We start from the raw sequence: 18835 nt of genomic DNA, 5'->3' as shown, positions 1-18835 counted from the left end.
CTTCAACAATCCTTCAATAGATGAGAAAATTGAGGTCAGGAGAGGTTAAATGAATGACCTAATATAAAACCACTATATCCATACCTCTTACAGACTAAATACCTAACCTCCTGCTCCATTTTTTTTTTTTACTTTCTGTGCCACCTGAATTCTCATCCAAAAAATGCAGTTAAGACTCTTCCCTAACTCTTATGATGCTCACCAAATTCAGAGTTTTTCAGGGACCTGAATGAGGAAATGATATATAACTTGTGATTTAATGCAGCAGCAAATTCCCCCTTAGATAAGAATTGTGGATATTGGTGATTTACTATTCATTTAAAAAGAAGGAACATTTGAGAATAAATCCAAAATGCTGTGATGGAAATAATATGCTTCTTCATTGTCAAACCTGATTTCGGACTCATATTCTTCTTTTTTTTATTATTATACTTTAAGTTCTAGGGTACATGTGCACAATGTGCAAATTTGTTACATAGGTATATATGTGCCATGTTGGTTTGCAGCACCCATCAACTCGTCATTTACATTAGGTATTTCTCCTAATGCTATCCCTCCCCCAGGCTCCTACCCCCTGACAGGCTGCAGTGTGTGATGTTCCCTGCCCTGTGTCCATGTGTTCTCGTTATTCAGCTCCTACTTATGAGTGAGAACATGTGGTGTTTGGTTTTCTGTCCTTGTGATGGTTTGCCTAGAATGATGGTTTCTAGCTTCATCCATGTCCCTGCAAAGGACATGAACTCATCCTTTTTTATGGCTGCATAGTATTCCATGGTGTATATGTGCCACATTTTCTTAATCCAGTCTGTCACTGATGGACATTTGGGTTGGTTCCAAGTCTTTGCTATTGTGAATAGTGCCGCAATAAACATACGTGTGCATGTGTCTTTATAGCAGCATGACTTATAATCCTTTGGGTATATACCCAGTAATGGGGTCACTGGGTCAAATGGTATTTGTAGTTCTAGCTCCTTGAGGAATTGCCACACTGTCTTCCACAATGGTTGAACTAATTTACACTCCCACCCACAGTGTAAAAGCATTCCTATTTCTCCACATCTTCTCCAGCATCTGTTGTTTCCTGACTTTTTAATGATCACCATTCTAACTGGTGTGAGATGATATCTCATTGTGGTTTTGATTTGCATTTCTCTGATGAACAGTGATGATGATCATTTTTTCATATGTCTGCTGGCTGCATAAATGTCTTCTTTTGGGAAGTGTCTGTTGATATCCTTTGCCCACTTTTTGATGGGGTTATTTGTTTAAGTTCTTTGTAGATTCTGGGTATTAGCCCTTTGTCAGATGGATAGCTTGCAAAGATTTTCTCCCATTCTGTAGGTTGCCCATTCCTTCTGATGATAGTTTCTTTTGCTGTGCAGAAGCTCTTTAGTTTAGTTAGATCCCATTTGCGACTTTTGGCTTTTGTTGCTATTGCTTTTGGTGTTTTAGTCATGAAGTGTTTGCCCATGCCTATGTCCTGAATGGTATTGCCTAGGTTTTCTTCTAGGGTTTTTATGGTGTTAGGTCTTATATTTAAGTCTTTAATCCATCTTGAGTTAATTTTTGTATATGGTGTAAGGAAGGGATCCAGTTTCAGCTTTCTGCATATGGCTAGCCAGTTTTCCCAACATCATTTATTGAATAGGGAATCCTTTCCCCATTGCTTGTTTTTGTCAGGTTTGTCAAAGATCAGATGGTTGTAGATGTGTGGTATTATTTCTGAGGACTCTGTTCTGTTCCATTTGTCTATATATCTGTTTTGGTACCAGTACAATGCTGTTTTGGTTACTGTAGCCTTGTAGCATAGTCTGAAGTCAGGTAGCATGATGCCTCCAGCTTTGTTCTTTTTACTTAGGATTGTCTTGGCTTGTGGGCTCTTTTTTCGTTCCATGTGAACTGTAAAGTAGTTTTTTCCAATTCTATGAAGAAAGTGAGTAGTAGCTTGATGGGGATAGTATTGAATCTATAAATTACCTTGGGCAGTGATATTGATTCTTCCTATCCATGAGCATGGAATGTTCTTCCATTTGTTTGTGTCCTCTTTTATTTTGTTGAGCAGTGGTTTGTAGTTCTCTTTGAAGAGGTCCTTCACATCGCTTGTAAATTGGATTCCTAGGTATTTTATTCTCTTTGTAGTAATTGTGAATGGGAGTTCACTCATGATTTTGCTCTCTGTCTATTATTGGTGTATAGGAATGCTTGTGATTTTTACACACTGATTTTGTATCCTGAGACTTTGCTAAAGTTGCTTATCAGCTTAAGGAGATTTTGGGCTGAGACAATGGGGTTTTCTAAATATACAATCATATCATCTGCAAACGGAGACATTTTGACTTCCTCTTTTCCTAATTGAATACCCTTTATTTCTTTCTCTTGCCAGATTGCTCTAGCCAGAACTTCCAACACTATATTGAATAGGAGTGGTGAGAGAGGGCATCCTTGTCTTGTGCCAGTTTTTAAAGGGAATGCTTCCAGTTTTTGCCTATTCAGTATGATATTGGCTGTGGGTTCGACATAAATAGCTCATATTGTTTTGAGATATGTTCAATCAATATCTAGTTTATTGAGAGTTTTTAGCATGTTTTTAGCTTGAAGGGCTGTTGAATTTTGTCGAAGGTCTTTTCTGCATCTGTTGAGATTATCATGTGGTTTTTGTCTTTGGTTCTGTTTATATGATGGATTATGTTTATCTATTTGTGTGTGTTGAACCAGCCGTGCATCCCAGGGATGAAGTCGTGGTGGATAACCTTTTTGATGTGCTGCTGGATTCAGTTTGCCAGTATTTTATTGTCAGACTCATATTCTTAAAGCAGCCTTTTCAGACTGACCTCCCCATTTGTAAAAATAATCTGTTCACTCATTGTTTTTCACCTTCCTCATATATCTGACTTCATGGAACTTCTAAGAAGCATCATTTAAATTCGTCCTCTTTCTCTTTCCCCCAACCCCACCCGACTCCAGCACTCTATCTCCCTTATCCCCACCCTTGGCAGGGTGGAACAATAAAGTCCTTTGATATTTGGGCATTTTTAGAGCCAAGTCATTCAGGAAGGGAAGAGTGCTTTCTTTTTTTCCAAAGCAAAAGTGCTTTCTCTTGTCTAAAGCAGGGAGAACCCCTTCATTCATAGGATTGTTGATCCATAGAACTCTAAATGCTGGTGTAAACATTTCTGGCATTTGTATTTAAAGAGTTCCTTAAGAGTGGGGCCCATGTTGACTTAAAAAATATTGAGGAGAATATCTAACAGTGGCCATCACCAACTTGATTTGTAAGTAACCTTTATGAACAAATATCTATTTGAGAAAGACTGCCCCAGCTGGTAGCCTGAACAAGCCTGCTTTTCTCCTTGACTTGGGATTTCCTTGCCTTGGTTATTGGCCTTCCCTGTGCCACAGGAGTTCATTAGTCCTCAAATTTAGCTGTAAAAGCTGGAATGACCACAGGCTTGGTTCTGGACTCTTGATTCTCTTCTGTTTGGATTCTCTACCCCTGTAATCATATCTAGTTTAATTGTTTTCTATTGCTTAACCTCAATATACTGATGACTCCCATATTTGTATCTTTAGTCTGATATCTTTCCTGAGATCCATACTCATATATGCAGCTTCCTACCTATCTCTTTACATATAAATATTATGTATCAATGTTACATATAAATATATGCACAGATTATATATGTATTTATACATGTATGTGTATATGTGCACATATATGCACAGATATACAATGTATATATGTACACATATATACAATTTATATACACACATGTATATGTATATATATTTTATGTGTATACTTATACATATGTGTATATGTGTTATATACTACATATTATATAATATAGACCCTATTGGTCTGTTCCCTGAGATGGATACATTCAGGGATAGGTCATCTGACCTCCTACACTCTGTTAGTCCCTCCCCATGTCACTTGAGTGCACACACCATGAGTGTAGCCTGTTTTTGTTTTCTTTATATCACTCTTCTCTTTATATCTTTATATCATTATATCTTTATATCTTTATATCACTCTTCTCCAAGGCTCTCTTGATAATTTGCTGTCTGTCTAATGCTTGTCTCTCACATCTCCCTGCAGGGGACACAAGAGCAGTAGCGCCTTGCCTGCCTAATTCAGCCCTCTGCACCCAGCACCCTTCTCAATAAAGGGTGTAGACTCAGTGGAGGAATGCTGTTCTGCCCTCTTCTCTGGCAGTTCTAGTCCCTTTTTTCCTATCTTGATGTGGTACCAGCTTAAGAAAGGGGATTCTGGACGATCCTGGTGTAACAGGGTGTAAAAACAGGACTCTTTTTTATCTTTGTTTTACCTGAGACCTGAAAAAGTAGGTTGATAATAGGCCTGAAAAGAATAGGTCAAAGGATCTCCGTGTTCTGAAATGAGGTGCTAAGACTCCCAAGCAGGGTGTAAGGACTGGTGCTCTACACCTTGACAGGCTGCCCACCTCAGCAGTGGGGAGGACTGGCAGGCTTATTCCTCATTCAAGGGTAGTTAGGGGCTATGGTGGAAACACCGTAGCTGCTTCTGCCTCCTGCTTGTGAGACATAAAGGCAAGTGACTGGAGCTCCTTGCTAGGCTGGCAGAGCAGGGAGGGGTGGCTCACACAGGAGCCTGGTGGATTGGGAGCGGAGTTTGTTAGAGTAAAAGGATGAGAGTGTTTTCTATGGATCATATGTGTACCAGATGTGGGCCATGCTGGGAGAGAAAGCTGCCCAGGGATTTTGTTTTATACTGCCTGAGAGGGTCACCTGGAAGGGGCAGGAAATCACAGCAGAAAGTGTGACATCAGGTGTCTAAACACCAGAGGAAACATTAGCGACCCATCTGCAGAGATGCATTTCCTGCTTCAAGGGAACTACAGGTAAGCGACCTCCAGTGGCGTGTGGGAGTATCTCTGAAGTGCTCATGAAAATGCCACCGAGAAGTGTCTTTAACACTTGCCAGCCCCAGAGAACACCACACCAGCTCACAGCAGCACCAGTCTAATCAGGCCTTCCCTGTTTATGGTGCAGCTTGCTGGGCTGACTCTGGTAACAGAATAGCCCCTATATCCCAGTGGCTTAACACTGTACTGGCCTTATTTGTGTCTACACAGTTAGTGCAGGTGAGGATGCCCTCCTTCATCTCATGCAGGGGAGGATGGGAGTGGAGGAGGCACATCATTTCCTAACCTTCCTGACTCAGAAGTTACATGTCATTTCCACTGACAGTTTCTGGCCAGAATAACTCATCTGGCCCAAACTTAACTGTTAGGAAAGCTGGACATGAAGGAAGGGAGGATGTGGAGTATGTGATGAGCACAACTTTGACCTCCTGCCCTTACCTTCCACTCTGCATCCTTTAACCTGGACGCAGAACCAGTCCTTATCCTGTACATACCGGCGTAGCCATACTGGTTGTTACATTCTTTTAAATCTAGGTGATGGATATAAGGTGGTCATTGTGTAATTCTTTCTACTTTTATATATGCTTGAAGTGTAGAATTTCGACAGTTACACAGGACTATTTGTTTAAAAAATTATTGAGCATTTTTAATGTTTTAGGGCTCTTACTAATATTTCCTTTTTAAATATTCATAAGCCTGTGAAGTAAGCCCTGTTAGTGTCCCCAGTTTACAGACAAGGATAGTAAAATGAAGAAAGATGAAGTAGTTTAGCCAAGATTGTAGATCTAGTACAATCAATTGCAATCGCCTATTAGTTATTTGTCAATTAGAAGAGGAGCTTTTTGGGCGAAGGCATCATTTGCTTATTTTAGTACCTCTAGCATACAGCCTAGGGCTTAGCACAAAATAAGTATGCAATAAATGATAGAAACAGTCATTTTAATTACTGAAATGGGAGCATAGTGTGATTTAAGTGACTTAAAAGACGGAGACATTTTAATTATTTAGGTGAGATTGGAAAAATGTGTTTTCTAGACTTCCCTGAGGGGCGGAAAGAACCAGGGCCCATGGATTTGAGCAGAGCAGGGCCTCATTTTCTCATGTGCTCTTTAGGGTCCCCCTTGTTCCCCATACTGGGGACACTCATTTGGGAGATAATTTTGCAGGGCTCAGTGTGAATGCCACCTCTCACAGGAGCCTTTCCTGAACCCTGCAGCTCCTTGGCCCCACTTTTAGCCTCAGGCCCAGCCCTTTGATGGCCTTCTAGCTCTTACCACAACTGCAATTTTAAAAATTTACTTAAAAAGCTTCTCCCTCATGAGACTGTCAGCTCCATGAGGCAGAAACTATGTCTGTTTCATTTGCTGTTCTATCCCCAACCATAAGAGTGATGAACACATTTTATATGCTCAAGAATAGTTGTTTGGTGAATAAATGAATGAATGAGGCCCCGCCCTCATGCCATCTTTCTGACCTGTACTCTGGCACTTATTAAGAGTGGCTTGGAATGAGCAAAGTCCTGCATTTGCACAGTAGGTAGAAGTGAAGATGGATGAAGTTCATGGTTACATAAGTCAGTTCTTTAGTGGTGATTTGTGAGATTTTGGTGCACTCATCACTTGAGTAGTATACACTGCATCCTATTTGTAGTTTTTTACCCCTCACCCCACTCCCATCCTTCCCCCCAAGTCCCCAAAGTCCATCATATCATTCTTATGCCTTTGTGTCATCAGAGCTTAGCTCCCACATATCAGTGAGAACATACGATGTTTGGTTTTCCATTCCTAAGTTACTTCACTTAGCATAGTAGTCTCCAATCTCATCCAGGTCACTGCGAGTGCCGTTAATTCATTCCCTTCTAAGGCTGAGTAGTAGTTCAACATATATATTTATCATAGTTTCTTTATCCACTCGTTGACTTATGGGCATTTGGGTTGGTTCCACAATTTTGCAACTGCGAATTGTGCTGCTATAAACATGTGTGTGCTGGTATCTTTTTCGTATAATGACTTCTTTTCCTCTGGGTAGATACCCAGTAGTGGGGTTGCTGGATCAAATGGTAGTTACGGTAGTTCTACTTTTAGTTCTTTGAGGAATCTCCACACTGTTTTCCATAGTGGCTATACATTCCTACCAGCAGTGTAGAAGTGTTCCCTGATCACCGAATCCATGGCAACACCTGCTGTTTTTTGAATTTTGATTATGTCCATTCTTTCAGGAGTGAGGTGGTATCGCATTGTGGTTTTTATTTTCATTTCCCTGATCATTACTGATGTTGAGCGTTTTTTCATCGGTTTGTTGGCCATTTGTATATCTTCTTTTGAGAATTGTCCATTCATGTCCTTAGCCCACTTTTTGATGGGATTGTTTGTTGTTTTCTTGCTGATTTGTTTGAGTTTGTTGTAGATTCTGAATATTAGTCCTTTGTCAGATGTATAGATTGTGAAGATTTTCTCCCACTCTGGATTGTGTGTTTATTCTGCTGTCTGTTCCTTTTGTTGTGTAAAGCTCTTTAGTTTAATTAGGTCTCAGCTATTTATCTTTGTTTTTATTGCATTTGCTTTTGGGTTCTTGGTCATGAAATCCTTGCCTAAGCCAGTGTCTGGAAGGTTTTTCCCAATGTTATCTTCTAGAATTTTTATAGTTTCAGGTCTTAGATTTAAGTCCTTAATCCATCTTGAGTTGATTTTTGAATAAGGTGAGACACGAGGATCCAGTTTCATCCTCCTACATGTGGCTAGCCAATTATTCTAGCACCGTTTATTGAAAAGTGTGTCCTTTTCCCACTATTTTATTTTATTTTATTTTATTTTATTTTATTTTTGAGATGCAGTCTGGCTCTGTTGCCCAGGCTGCAGTACAGTGGTGTCATCTGGGCTCACTGCAACCTCTGCCTCCTGGGTTCAAGTGATTCTCCTGCCTCAACCTCCTGAGTAGCCAGGATTACAGGTGCTTGCCACCACTTCTGGCTAACTTTTATATTTTAGTAGAGACAGGGTTTCACTATGTTGGCCAGGCTGGTCTTTAACTCTTGACCTCAAGTGATCCACCTGCCTCAGCCTCCCAAAGTGCTGGGATTGCAGGTGTCAGCCACTGTGCCTGGCTCTTTTCTCACTTTGTATTTTCGTTTGCTTTGTCAAAGATCAGTTGGCATTAAGTATTTGGGTTTATTTCTGTTCACTGGTCTATGTGCCTATTTTTATTCCAGTACCATGCTGTTTTGGTGACTATGACCTTCTACTATAGTTTGAAATCAGGTAGTGTGATGCCTCCAGATTTGTTCTTTTTGTTTAGTCTTGCTTTGACTATGCAGGTTTTTTGTTTTTTGTTTTTTTGATTATATATGAATATTATAATTTTTAAAAAAAATTCTGTGAAGAATGATGGTGGTATTTTGATGGGAATTGCGTTGAATTTGTAGATTGCTTTTGACAGTTTGGTCATTTTCACAATATTGATTCTACCCATCCATGAGCATGGGATGTGTTTTCATTTGTTTGTGTCATTTATGATTTATTTCAGCAGTGTTTTATAGTTTTCCTTATAGAGGGATTTCACTTCCTTTGTAAGGTATATTCGTAAGTATTGTATTTTATTTTTTGCAGCTATCGTAAAAGGGGTCGAGTTCTTGATTTGAATCTTTACTTGGTTGCTGTTAGTATATAGAAGAGTTACTGATTTGTGTACATTAATCTTGCATCCAGAAACTTTGCTGAATTCTTTTATTAGTTCTGGGAGTTTTCTGGAGGAGTCTAGGGTTTTTGAGGTTAACAATCATATTGTCAGCAAACAGTGACAGTCTGAGTTCCTCTTTACTGATTTGGATGCCCTTTATTTCTTTCTCTTGTCGGACTGCTCTGGCTAGAACTTCTAATACTATGTTGAAGAGGAGGGGTGAGAGTGGGCATCCTTGTCTTGTTCCAGTTCTCAGAGGGAATGCTTTCAACTTTTCGCCATTCAGTATTATCTGGGCTGTAGGTTTGTCATAGATGGCTTTTATTACATTGAGGTGTGCCCCTTGTATGCTGATTTTGCTGAGAGTTGTAATTATAAAGGGATGCTGAATTTTGTTGAATGCTTTTTCTGCATCTTGAGATGATCATGTGATTTTTGCTTTTAATTCTGTTTATATGGTGTATCACATTAATTGACTTGCATATGTTAAACCATCCCTGCACCCCTGGTACGAAACCCACTTGATCATGGTGGATTATCTTTTTGAGTTAGCTAGTATTTTGTTAAGGATTGTAGCATCTATGTTCATCAAGAATATTGGTCTGTAGTTTTCTTTTTTGCTTATGTCCTTTAGTTTGGTTTTAGTATTAGGGTGATGCTGGCTCCATAGAATGAATTAGGGAGGGTTCCCTCTTTCTCTATCTTGTGGAATAGTGTCAAAAGGATTGGTACCAATTCTTCTTTGAATGTCTGGTAGAATTCTGCTGTGAATCTGTCTGGTCCTGGACTTTTCCTGTTGGTAATTTTTAAATTACCATTTCAATCTCGCTGTTTGTTATTGGTCTGCTCAGGGTATCTAATTCTTCCTAATTTAAGATAGGAGGGTTGTATTTTTCCAAGACTTTATCCATCTCTTCCAGGTTTACTAGTTTATGTGCATAATGGTGTTCATAGTAGTGTTGAATGATCTTTTTTATTTCTGTGGTGTCAGTTGTGTTATCTCCCATCTTGTTTCTTATTGAGGTTATTTGGATTTTCTATTTTCTTTTCTTGGTTAATTTTGCTAATGGTCTATCAATTTTATTTATCTTTTCAAATAACCAACTTTTTGTTTCATTTATCTTTTGTTTTGTTTTATTTCAGTTTCATTTAGTTCTGCTCTGATCTTGGTTATTTCCTTTCTTCTGCTGAGTTTGGGTTTGGTTTATTCTTGTTTCTCTAGTTCCTTGAGGTGTGACCTTAGAATGTCAGTTTGTGCTCTTTCAGTCTTTTCAATGTAGGTGTTTAGGGCTGTGAACTTTCCTCTTAGCACTGCTTTTGCTGTATCCCAGAGGTTGTGATAGGTTGTGCCATTATTGTCATTCAATTCAAAGAATATTTAAGTTTCCATCTTAATTTTGTTTTTGACCCAATGAGCATTCAAGAGCAGGTTATTTAATTTCCATGTATTTGCATGGTTTTGAAGGTTCTCTTTGGAGTTGATTTTTAGTTTTATTCCACTGTGGTCTGAGAGAGTGTTTGATATAATTTGTATTTTCTTAAATTTATTGAGGTTCACTTTGTGCCTATCATAAGGTCTATCTTGGGGAAAGTTCCATGCACTGTTGAATAGAATGTGTATGCTGTGGTTGTTGGATGAAATGTTCTGTATATATCTGTTCAGTCCATTTGTTCCAAGGTATAATTTAAATCCATTGTCTTTCTGTTGACTTTCTGTCTTGATGACCTGTCTTGTGTTGTCAGTAAAGTATTGAAGTCCCCCACTATTATTGTGTTGCTTTCTATCTCATTTCTTAGGTCTATTAGTAATTGTTTTATAAATTTGGGAGCTCTAGTGTTAGGTCATGTATATTTAGGATTGTGATATTTTCCTGTTGGACAAGGCCTTTTACCATTATATAATATCCCTCTTTGTCTTTTTTAACTGCTGTTGCTTTATTTGTTTTGTCTGATATAAGAGTACCTACCCCTGTTTGCTTTTTGTGTCCATTTGCATGAAATGCCCTTCACCCCTTTACTTTAAGTTTATGTGAGTCCTTTTGTGTTAGGTCTCTTGAAGGCAGCAGATGGTTGGTGAGTTCTTATCTATTCTGCAGTTCTGTATCTTTTAAGTGGAGCATTTAGGCCATTTACATTCAATGTTAGTATTGAGATGTGTGGTATCATTCCATTCATCATGCTATTTGTTGCCTGTATGCCTTGGTTTTTTGGTTTTTTTAAACTTGTATTTTTGTTTTATAGGTTCTGTGTGATTTATGCTTTAAAGAGGTTCTGTTTTGATGTGTTTTCAGGATTTGTTTCAAACTTTAGAGCTCCTTTTAGTAGTTCTTGTAGTGCTGGCTTTGTAGTGGTGAATTCTCTCAGCATTTGTTTGTCTGAAAAAGACTGTACCTTTCCTTCATTTATGAAGCTTAGTTTCACTGAATACAAAACTCTTGGCGGATAATTGTTTTGTTTGAGGAGGTTGAAGATAGGACCTCAATCCCTTCTAGCTTGTAGGGTTTCTCCTGAGAAATCTGCTGTTAATCTTATAGGTTTTCCTTTATAGGTTTCCTGGTGTTTTTATCTCACAGCTCTCAAGATTCTTCCCTTTGTCTTAACTTTAGATAACCTGATGACAATGTGCCTAGTTTTGTGATGAAATTCCCAAGTGTTCTTTATGCTTCTTGTATTTGGATGCTGAGGTCTCCAGCAAGGCTGGGGAAGTTTTCCTTGATTATTGCCCAAAATATATTTTCCAAACTTTTAGATTTCTCTTCTTCCCCTGGAAAACTGATTGTTCTTAGGTTTGGTTAACATAATCTCAGACTTCTTGGAGGCTTTGTTCATATTTTCTTATTCTTTTGCCTTTGTTGTATTGGGTTAATTCAAAGACCTTGTCTTCAAGCTCTGAATTTCTTTCTTCTACTTGTTCCATTCTATTGCTGAGACTTTCCAGAGCATTTTTCATTTCTGTAAGTGTGTCCAGTGTTTCCTGAAGTTTTGATTTTTTTAATGCTATTTCTTTCTTTGAATATTTCTCCCTTCATTTCTTGTATCATTTTTTGGATTTCCTTGCATTGGGCTTTGCCTTTCTCTGGTGCCTCCCTGATTAGCTGAATAACCTCCTGAATTCTTTTTCAGGTAAATCAGGTATTTCTTACTGGTTTGGATCCATTACTGGTGAGCTAGCGTGATTTTTTTGGGGGTGTTAAAGAACCTTGTTTTGTCATATCACCAGAGTTGGTTTTCTGGTTCTTTCTCTTTTGGGTAGACTCTGTCAGAGGGAAGGTCTAGGGCTCAAGGCTGTTGTTCAGATTCTTTTGTCCAACTGGGTGTTCCCTTGATGTAGTACTCTCCCCCTTTTCCTATGGATGTGGCTTTCTGAGAACCGAGCTGCAGTGATTGTTATCTGTCTTCTGGGTCTAGCCACCCAGCAAGTCTACCAGACTCTGGGCTGGTACTGGGGGTTGTCTGCACAGATTCCTGTGATATGAACTGTCTATGAGTCTCTCGGCTGTGGATACCAGTGCCTGTTTCAGTGGAGGTGGCAGGGGATGAAATGGACTCTGTGAAGGTTCTTAGCTTTGGTGATTTAATGTTCTATTTGAGTGCTGCTTAGCCTCCTGCTGGGAGGTGGTGCTTTCCAGAGAGCATCATCTGTGATAGTATGGAGAGGAACAGGCAGTGGGTGGGGCCCTAGAACTCCCAAGAGTATATGCCCTTTGTCTTCAGCTACCAGGGTGGGTAGTGAAGGACCATCAGGTTGGGGTAGGGCTAGGCATGTCTGATCTCAGACTCTTTTTGGGTGGGTCTTGCTGTGGCTGCTGTGGGGAATGGGGATGAGATTCTCAGGTCACTGGAGTTGTGTACCTAGGAGGATTATGGCTGCCTCTGCTGAGTCATGCAAATTGTTAGGGAAGTGGGGGAAAGCTGGCAGTCACAGGCCTAATCCAGCTCCCATGCAATCCAAAGGACAGTCTCACTTGTACCATGCACCTCTAACAAAACTGAGTCTGTTTCCAGGCAGTGGGCAAGCAGGGCTGAGAACTTGCCCCAGGCTACCTACCTCCCAGCTGTGAAAGAAAAGGGCTTTAGTACTTCCCCCACCTGTTGAGTCTCCACATTGGATTTGCGTTCTCTCTTGAGTTCTGGCCTGGAGGCTTCTTGCCCAGTTCAAATTGTTACAGAGTTCAGCTGGAGACTTCCTTCTCCTTGTGGCATTTTCTCCTTGCCTCTGGTCACCCTCCCAAAGGATCCCCCCTGTGATACCAGGCAGGAATGGCCTGCTTTGGGACCCAGTGAGCTCCCAGGGCCTTTCCTGAAGCTTCCTCTACCCCATGTATTTTGCTCAGCTCTCTAAATTTACTCAGCTCCAGGTAAGGTTGGAAACTTCTGCAGACTAGACCTTCAGATTCCCCAGTGGGGGTGTGTGTTCGGGGGTGGAAGATCTCCCTTTCCCACTTCCGTAGTTTGAGCACTCACAGTATTTGGGATGTCTCCTGGGTCCTGCAGGAGCAGTCCGCTTCCTTCAGAGGGTCTGTGGGTCCTTTTGGGATTCCTGGTTTATTCCTGCAGTCGTTCTGGGCTAAAATTCATGATGTGAGCCTCCACATGCTGCTCTGTCCATCCAAGTTGGAGCTGCAAGCTAGTCCTGCCTCCCGTGGACCATGATGATCCAGGAAATGTCTTCATGGAATTTTTATTGTTTTGATTTACTTTAAGTTTAAAGGTTGACATTTTCTGATTGTTCCTAAGTTTGGTTGGGGACCCATTTTGTGTTCTCAGGGTCTCTGTTGTGGACTAAATATTTGTCTCCCTCTGCCCTCCACTCAAACAATTCATATCATGAAACTCTAACTCCCAATGTGATGGCATTTGGAGGTGGGGCTTTTGAGAGATAATTGGGTTTACCTGAGGTTACAATCCCATCCCTCCTGATGGGATTAGCACCCCTATAAGAAGTGACCAGAGAGCTTGCTCTCTTTCTCTCCACCACGTGAAGACATAGCAAGAAGGAAGCTGTCTGCAAACCAGGAAGAGGGCCCTCATATATACTGTGATTTAGTCTGTTTTAAAAAATGTTTAAAGTTTTGTGTGCTTAAAAGGAAATTGTTTATTGGAAGCAGAAACTAACACTTTGGTCTATATCACCCATAAGGGATGGAAAAAATGAATGAAGAACAAACAAAATTATGTCTTTTATAATTGCATGATTTGAGGAATTTTAGCCTTTAAAGTAGGAAATAAGCACCCTTCCCTCCAGATTCTCAATTCTAAGACAGTGTTGGCTCCCTGATCTTGGACTTGTCAGCCTCCAGAACAGTGAGAAATAAATGTCACTTGTTTAAGCCACTCAATCTATGTATTTTGTTATAATAGCCTGAGCTAACGGAGACAGCCTGTCTGTACTGGCTAACTGGACACTAATTCTGGAATATGCTCAGAGTTAGCATTTGTTCCCTCTCACTATGAGAGTCTGTATTAGTTATCTGCTGCCATGATAACAAATTACCCCAAAACTCAGTGGCTTAAAATAATGACCATTCACTTACCCACGAGTCTGCAGGTCAGAGACTGCTTGTCTAGGTAGTTCTGCTGATCTTAGTTGTTTTCACTCCCACGTCAGCTGACTGAAGGACCTGGGCCACCAGGTTTTCATGCTCCAGCAGGCTAACTCAGGCATGTTCTCATGGCAGTAGCTGAAGCAGAGTAGCAAGAGTACTTTTTCAACCTTCTGCATATATCATTATCTGCTAACGTTCCATTAGCTAAAGCAAGTCACATGGCTGAACCTTGAGAAATGCAGAGTCAGCTGGCAAAGTAGCATTGATTCATGGAAGGTGATGAACTGGGGCCATCAGTACAATTAATACACTTAACTCCTGTCAGTCACCATCACATGCCTCACACTGAAGAAAAAAATTGGGCAGAACCTTGGTGGGACTCCATTGTGGAGGAATGGGGTTCATTTTCTGTGATCCTCTCAAAATCCTGTGCAATGTGGTAGGAAGAACAGGAGACTGAAACCAGAAGACTTGGAGTGGAATCCAGACTTTCCTATATATTTGTGACTTTGATCAACTTATTTCACCTCCATAAATCCTTCTGTAAAGGAGGGTTGATAACACTTACGATGATTAATTTTATGTGTCAACTTGACTGTGCCACAGGGTGCCCAGATTAAACATTATTTCTGGTGTGTCTGTGAGGGTGTTTCCTGATGAGATTAGCATTTGAGTCAGTGGACTCAGTAAAGTACATTGTCCTCCCCAATGTGGGTGGGCACCATCCAATCTGTTCAGGGCCTGAATAAGAACAAAAAAAGGCGGAGGAAGGAGGAATTTGTCCCTTTTGTCTCCTGTCTGCTTGCTTGAGCAGGGACACTGGTCTGCTCTTAGACTGGAATTTACACTATCATGTCCCCTGGTTCTTAGGTTTTCAGACTCAGACTGAAATTATACCACCAGCTTTCCTGGGTCTCCAGCTTGCAGATGGCAAATCACAGGACTTGTCAGCCTTTATAATTATGTGAGCCAATCTTTCTTTCTTTCTTTCTTTCTTTCTTTCTTTTCTTTCTTTTCTTTCTTTTCTTTCTTTTCTTTCTTTTCTTTCTTTTCTTTCTTTTCTTTCTTTTCTTTCTTTTCTTTCTTTTCTTTCTTTTCTTTCTTTTCCTTCCTTCCTTCCTTCCTTCCTTCCTTCCTTCCTTCCTTCCTTCCTTCCTTCCTTCCTTCCTTTCTTTCTTTCTTTCTTTCTTTCTTTCTTTCTTTCTTTCTTTTCTTTCTTTCTTTCTTTCTTTCTTTCTTTCTTTCTTTCTTTCTTTCTTTCTTTCTTTTTTATTTTATTTATTTTTTGAGACAGAGTCTCACTCTGTCGCCCAGGCTGGAGTGCAGCGGCATGATCTCAGCTCACTGCATACTCCACCTCCTGGGTTCAAGCAGTTCTCCTGCCTCAACCTTCCAAGCAACTGGGACTACAGGCAGGTGCCACCTCACTTGGCTAAATTTTGTGTTTTTAGTGGAGATGGGGTTTCGCCATGTTGGCCAGGCTAGTCTCGAACTCTTCGCCTCAAGTGATCCATCCATCTCGGCCTCCTAAAGTGCTGGGATTAAAGGTGTGAGTCACTGCACCCAGCGAGCCAACAGTTCATAATAAATCCCTTTCTCTCTCTCTCTCTTTCTCTCTCTCGGTGTGTGTGTGTGTGTGTGTGTGTGTGTGTGTACGCTGTCTCTTTCTCTGGAGAATCCTGACTAATATAGATTTTGGCACCAAGAGTGATTCTAGAGGAACAGAATGTTAAAGATGAGTTTTCTGATTTGGTTCTGAGTTTTCTTCAATTGGCTTTCTAATCTAATTAGACTTAAAGATTCTAATGATGCTATTTCCAGTATAAAGGGAAAAGGGAGCACCGATAGTCCGTGGCATTTATGGAGATGTGCAAAATATCTCTTGGATACTCCTAACCAAGCACTTAAAAGAAGCAAGGAGCTAGGTGACTCTATATGATCCTTTCAAACATTTTTGGAAAACTAAGGAATATAGTGCTGTTGGTTGGTTGTTCCTAATGTTCTTAGACAAAGAGGTGAAAGAAAAGAATGAGTTCCGGGGTTCAGATTCCTTCACTGATACATTATCTGTCCCACAGCTTTTTGAGGATCTATTTTGATGATTAAAATAGGTATAGTGCTCAATAAGTACCAGCTCAATAAGTGTTTACTTTATGCCAAAGATAGGCTATTCTTTTATGTATACAGGCTGTAGAACTTCTCTTTTGTGTTTGCCTTTTACTGGGAAGAAGAAAATACTTCTCATTTATCAAATGGATGGCACAGCCACGGATAATTTTGAGGCATATACCATATTCATATTGTGTGTGAAGGATGGCTCAGAAACAGTAATAAGTTCATATCATAGAGCACCCACTATTATTAGAATTATACCAACCATCAAAGAAACACAATGTTTATGAAAGTTTTTTCCAATTTAATAATTTAAAATTCCTTTCCTTATTTATACTATCTCAGTATAATTCACTCCAGCTGAGTTGTTGTCTGGTGATTCTTATTTATATTTTAAGGTCTGTATTAGGGACACAGATGGCAAAGTCTTTTCATTTCATAGGCAGGGCCTAAGACTAATCATTAGAAAAATTTAAACCTTATTAATTGCCCCAAAACGTAAGAGGCTCATTAAGAATAAGTGTGTTACATAATAAGTAAACACATTTTCCCCAATAATTTGCTTCAAATCCATTTAGAAAAAATAATCATGGATAGCTTTTTGAAGTTTTATTTTAGTGAAAGTGTGGTGGGACCATTGAAAACATTTGGTTATAGAGCTTAAAGATGAACATATTTTATCAGCCTCTTATAACAAGTTCTTTAATATAGTCTTGTCTGTATAATTTTGAAGCTAAAAGCAATGTCTAAATTTAAGTTGGTTTTTACTAGCATTGCAAACTCCATCTGTGACTAGTCTCAACAGCTGCCTTTCCTGTTCCTTCACTGGCATAAGACGATTAATCAGGTGGTAGGAGAAAATGGGAGGGCTGTGTGTTATTGTTGATTGTATTTTGCAGCAAAACATGAGTTTAATGTTATAGAGAACATGAATTTATAATTTTTCCTGTTAAAAGAGTCTGAGAATAAGAAATGAGTTCTTTCCATTGTTCCCTTAATCCCACTTAAAGATTTCTTGATCCCCTCATATTTCTCTGAGATGTTAAGTAGAAATTGGCTTGTATTGTTGTCTGATCTAGTCTTTATTTAAAATTGAGATATCTTGTTTATTATAACTTTCTCATTAATTTTTGCATTACTGTCACCATATTCAAAAATTAACTCAAGATGGATTAAAGACTTAAATATAAGATGCCAAACTATAAAAATCCTAGAATAAAACATAGAAAATACTCTTCTGGACATTGGCGTAGGCAAAGAATTTATGACTAAGTACTCAAAAGCAAATGCCACAAAAACAAAAATTGACAATTGAGACCTAAGTAAACTAAAGAGCTTCTGCATAGCAAAAGAAACTATCAACAGAGTGAACAGAAAACCCATAGAATGGGAGAAAATATTTGCAACTATGTATCTGACAAAGGACTAATATCCAGAATCTATAATGAACCTAAACAAATCACCAAGAAAAAACTAACTCCATTAAAAAGTGGGCAAAAGATATGAACAGGCACTTCTCAAAAGAAGACATACAAGAGGCCAACAAACATATGAAAAAATGCTCATCATCACTAATTATCAGAGAGATGCAAATCAAAACCACCAAGAGATACCATCTCACACCAGTCAGAATGGGTTATTAAAAAGTCAAAAAATGATGGATGTTAGCGAGGTTGCTGAAAAAAGGGAGTGCTTGTACACCATTGGTAGGAATGTAAATCAGTTCATTACACCCAAAGGAAAAGAAATATTTCTACCTAAAAGACACCTACACTTTTATGTTTATTGCAGTACTGTTCACAATAGCAAAGACATGGAATGAACCTAGGTGCCCATCAATAGTGGATTGGATAAAGAAAGTGTGGTACATATACACCATGGAATACTATGCAGCCATAGAAAAACAGAATCATGTCCTTTGCAACAACATTGATGCAGCTGGAGGCCTTTATCCTAAGCAAATTAACAGAGAGACATACATATGTAACAAACCTGCACATTATCCACAAGTACCCTAGAACTTAAAGTATAATAAAAAAAAAATAAAATAAAAAAATAAAATAAAAAAAGAAAAACAAATACTGCATATTCTCACTGATAACTGGAAGCTAAACATTGGATACACATAGACATAAAGATGGCAATAATAGACACTGGGGGCTACTAGAGGTGGGTGGAAAGGAGGGAGGCAAGTGTTGAAAAATTATCTGTTGGGTACCATGTTCACTATTTGGGTGATGGGATCAATAGAAGCCCAAACCTCAGCATCACACAATTTACCTATGTAACAAACCTGCACATGTACTCCCCTGATTCTAAAATAATTGTTTTTGAGATGAAGTCTCCCTCTGTTGCCCAGGCTGGAGTGCAGTGGTGTGATCTCAGCTCACTGCAACCTCTGCCTCCTGTGTTCAAGCGATTCTTGTACCTCAGCCTCCTGAGTAGCTGGGATGACAGTCATGCAGCACCACGCCCTGCTAGTTTTTGTATTTTTAGTAGAGATGGGGTTTCACCATCTTGGACAGGCTGGTCTCGAACTCCTGGCCTCAAGTGATCTTCCTGCCTCCACTTCCCAAGGTGCTGTGATGATAGGCTTGA

The 18835-nt window shown here is 39.5% G+C and overlaps 1 pseudogene; it reads right to left on the bottom strand.

The window, feature by feature from the left end:
* LOC119621280 (non-histone chromosomal protein HMG-14 pseudogene) overlaps nucleotides 1-5396 on the bottom strand; it is an 85510-nt pseudogene extending 80114 nt beyond the window's left edge.
* Between the last annotated feature and the right edge of the window lie 13439 nt (nucleotides 5397-18835).

The sequence above is a fragment of the Chlorocebus sabaeus genome, chromosome 11 (genome assembly GCF_047675955.1).
Source record: "Chlorocebus sabaeus isolate Y175 chromosome 11, mChlSab1.0.hap1, whole genome shotgun sequence".
Lineage (NCBI taxonomy): Eukaryota > Metazoa > Chordata > Mammalia > Primates > Cercopithecidae > Chlorocebus > Chlorocebus sabaeus.
This window is presented reverse-complemented; position numbering and strand designations above follow the sequence as displayed.